Here is a 4,484-nt window from a genome sequence, read left to right on the forward strand (position 1 = left end):
ACACACACACACACACACACACACACACACACCCACACAGATGTCTGTCGGAGCCTTTAGTCTCAGCCTCTCTGACACGATGGATCAGAGGCCTTTCAGCAGCTCAGTCAGCTAATGGGAAAGTGGTACCTGATATTCGGAGGCTCGAGCCTCTCCGCTGCCTTCTGGGTTGACACAAGTCTGGGATCTATTCTTGTTGCCCTACCTGTCAAACAGCCTTCTTCAGTCAAACATGTGTTTATTTACAGTATATAAATAATATTTATATAGAAAAGCAAATTGATCAAAAGTGATAAGTAGAAACAACAAATCGCGATATAGTACTGGTTGGCTGGCTGTTTCTGGTATTTTGCCTACCCCGTTTATTTCAATGAATCTACTGAAACGAGCCGTTTCTGTTTCTGTACAGTTTTGTAGGTTCAAAGTAAGTGTTAAATCAATTTTTCAACCTCTGTAGTGCAATTTAAAACAAAGGGAAATGGAACACATGCCCAAATCTACAAGTTTGTCACACATCAGCACAGATGAGAAAATGCACAGAGGCTTCAACTTTGCCTTATTTAGTGCACAACACCTACACGTCCCAAACAAATAAGAATATTCTGTCAAATGAGGGAAAAACAAGGTCACACTGACCAGAATCGCAGCAGGGTTCAGTCAGTCAGAGGAAAACCAAGCAGTACTGTGGAGAAGATTTCACAGTACATCCACACTTCCACAGCAGGACTCCACTCCAGAAATTTTGACGACCTACCAAACTCTGTACATTTTTTGTGTATCTAAATCAAAAGCTTTATTTATTCACCAAGACTGTTTTTTTTGTACAAATACCTGAAACAGTCCTAACAGTCAAGTTTGTCTGACAATACCAGAAAAAGTTCAGCATGTGTACGGTAGACCATGAAGTCTTTATAATGACCTCAGTGAAACCTACACTCCTGGAAACAGAGCTGCACTATTAAATGTCCTGTGTCCCCAGTGCACCTTTCATTTTTAGGCTCACCTAATTACTGACAAAAAATAAACTGCAGGGTGTGTCTGGCCTCATGTTGTTTTCTCAGGAAAGAGACACTCTTGAAAAGCAGCTACTTGTCTGCCTGGACAGTATAACTGGATAACACCAGGGTCATATTTTTCCTCTGTGCCAGCCTACATGAAGCATTCCCCTGCTTATTTATGCGCATTATGTTTTTTCCATCGTGGTCTGAGGATGGCTGTAGTGCTGCTGTGTTCCTGCCAAATGTGTATCCTAGTTGCAGTTGGCAGCACTTCTCAGGACACAGTCCAATGTACACAGTGCACCTGTCAGCTCTGACAGGTCAGTACAGTACCTGCAAGGAGAAGCCATGCAGGCTTCAGACACAGCAACACAACCAAGTGGGACTTAACCCTGCCATAGGCCCCTCTTCCACTGATTTATCACTAAGTCCAGCATCACAACAGCAAAAGCAAAGGTCACTCTCTCCCTTTAGCTTCCACCATTTATCAAAATTGACTGAAGGCACTGAACATTATCAGTGATGATTCTCATCCCACTGCGTCAGGCAATTTAGGCTGACAGCAGACTGATTTAGGTAGAGCACTTAGCTTGAAGTGCCTCAGCTGCTAAATTTTAGTTCTTCTTTTAACTTGGACATACATTATGAGTATGTGTGGTTTAATTTATCTAATTCTAACCTGGTTTTACAGTCTTTTGTTATTTTAAGTTGGTCGCATTATTTTATTATTGTTTTAAGATTGAATCAGTGTGAGTGTGTGGTCATGTTGCTAATTGAAGATGCCTACACCAAGACAAATGCCTGGTATGTGTTTAACTTGGCAAATAAAGTATGGATTTGAATTTGAAACTCACTGTATATTAGTTCACTTCATTTATACTTTATCACATCTTTCAAATAACATAAACATGTCTCTCCAGCTGTTCCGCCCAGCAGCTAACACTAGCAGGCCGCACCAGTACTATAGTCATACTGCCAGAACACAAGCATCAAAATAGAACAGTGGCTTACCGAGTCACACAGGTCACCATCTCTGACTTGACAAGTCTCCAGATCCACTTTGGCCCAACAGGTACGAACGGTGTCGGTGATGACATCTCCTACTGTCCGGGGTCAGCGTTGGGTGGGTCTCTGCTCCTGGTCTTACCGCTGCTGGGGCGTCTCAGTGTCTTCACTTTGTCTCCAGCTGCTGGTGTTGTGTCTTAAACAGCAGGTGACCCTGTTGTGGAAGTTCTGTACTTGTTTCAGAGTCAGTGTCCGGTCCTGGTAGCGCCACTATCGGGTCTTCTTCACAGTCACTAACCCTGGCTAATGGCGCTCACTGGAGGCGCCATGCTAACATTAGCATTAGCCCCTACAGAGTTTTGGAGTAAGGTTACCCGAATCGCGGGACTCGCACCTGCCGCTTTGTCGTTTTGAGCCTTTTCAAAAAAAAAATGCAGTTAACTTTAGCAAATTTTAAAGTTATTCTTGGTTTCACTTCTGTTTTTCGTTTTGAACATGAGAGCAGCTCTCATGTCTCCTATAGTCCGCCATTGTTGTTTACATTTTTTTCCACTTAGACGGTCGCGAGAGCAGTGCACAATAAAACAACACGTGACACCAAACACCAATGAGTATCAACAAACGTCATCGTTGGCAACCAACTGACCAATCAAGTTTATCTTATGTAGCAATAAAATGACAGCAATTTGAGAAAAAAAAAACATCAGCAAAATTTTTCAATAAACTTCGCGATACATTTCTCAATGAACTTACAAAAACAGAAGAATCTGCTTTTAAAAGTGATAGAAACCTAAACGTCTTTTACCTGCAGTTTCACCAATTAAACCATATCACAAATTATAAATATGATGGTCAGTATGTGGCCAGAACCTCCAGTAATAATGGAACAGCTATTCACAGGTGCCTCTCTTTTTTTAATGAAGTAGGTTCCTATAGGTCCTGAATAGCTTTTTCAGTAACCCCATCTCACTGTGTCCTTTTGCAATGGCACCAGCTGGAGAATTAACTCCACCAGCTGTTTATTTTGATGCACCATGAACTTTGGATAACAGTATTGAATGGAAATGTGCAGGAAGTCATATCTTATTTTGCAGAATAATTCTGCAAATTTGATTAAAATTGTGCCAAATTTCAATGGAAATTTGGCTGAGTCATAAGAAGGGCAAGACAGTTCAACAACATTTGAGCAACAGTGGAGATTTTAAAGATGGCCTGAAGCATCAAGCTGTGCATCAGTGTAGTGCAATGAATCTAAAACATAATATTATTAAAAAAAGAGCTGCCATGTATCCAAACCTCACAAGCTCTGCATTGGTGTGAAATCCTTTTCATCTACAGTATCATACACACACAACCATTGTGCCTTGAAAGACATTACCATTTCAAAGAGCTGCAACACTGTGTAAATGATGATCTGATCCTTGACACAAATTAACATCAGATCCAACAATGTGAGTTATTAGAAGCCTCACTTTGAAATGTGTAAGCAAAGCAGATGATGCTTTTATATTCCCTCTTCTACTTCGTTCAGGATGGTGATGCAAATGTGTAGAGTAGCCTGAGTCACAGACACACACTTGTACTTCTATCTTTGTGAGGGCACTTATTGGCATAATGCATTCCCTGACTCTAACCTAAACCTAAACCTGAACCCTAAAACCAAGTCTTAACCCTCGAAGGGGTGTTTCAGAAAGCCAAAATGTCCCCACTTCCCAAAAATATTCTCACTCTGTAGCAAGAACCTTTTTGGTTCTCATTATGTAGCAAATACAAGAACACACACACTTATGATTACCAAAAAATGTAAAATAGCACCTCATCTGTTTCAGATCAGTTTGTGCTGAAAGGCTCCTCTCAGGACCAGTTCATGCTGTTACAGTTCACTCATCCTTTCCTTCTGAAAGCTCTTAGCAAAACTGTATGAAAAGGTGGTTTTATTTTCCATCTAAACTATAATTATTCCAAACCTCCACCTGGCAATTTTAAATGGCACAACCTCAGAAAGTGCTCGTTTGTAATTACATAACATCCTGCAGCAGCAGCAGCACCACCTTTCCATTTTTCCAGAGTTTCTGTCCTCCACTTTATTAACTCTTTACTTATCTATTCATTGCTCTCAGTGTTGCTATCTAGTTTTCATACACATGATGTTCAGGTGTTACAGCTGACCTTTTGAATTCAAGTCAGAGTTTCAGTTTTTCAAGGTATCCCTCCAGAGGAAACTGTACCCACCCCCCTGAGGTGAACGTTTCCCCATTTGTGTCAGGGCCGCTGCCTCTCCTCCGTCTTTTTCTCCTCTGTTGTCTCCATCATATGGGCTCTGCACCTCAGCTGCGTTGCATTCCAGTAATTAGGAACTGGTTTGTCGTTGCATTCCAGTAATTAGGAACTGGTTTGTCGATGCCAACAGCCGGGGTGCATCCCGATGATTACCTTCTCCTTGTTTAAACCTCTGGCAGACGCTCCGCCGTTGCCGGATCA

At 41.6% G+C, this 4,484-nt stretch overlaps 1 protein-coding gene across 2 annotated transcripts in view; it reads right to left on the reverse strand.

Moving 5' to 3' along the window:
* Positions 1 to 2,546, reverse strand: part of LOC109967740 (rho GTPase-activating protein 8) — a 51,652-nt gene extending 49,106 nt beyond the window's left edge. For both annotated transcript variants that reach the window (XM_020613526.1, XM_020613525.1), the window contains exon 1: positions 2,010 to 2,546. The gene's annotated coding sequence lies outside the window, so the exon portion shown is untranslated. The remainder of the gene's footprint in view (positions 1 to 2,009) is intronic.
* Positions 2,547 to 4,484: the final 1,938 nt, after the last annotated feature.

This window comes from Monopterus albus, unplaced genomic scaffold (assembly GCF_001952655.1).
Source record: "Monopterus albus unplaced genomic scaffold, M_albus_1.0 scaffold134.1, whole genome shotgun sequence".
Classification (NCBI taxonomy): domain Eukaryota; kingdom Metazoa; phylum Chordata; class Actinopteri; order Synbranchiformes; family Synbranchidae; genus Monopterus; species Monopterus albus.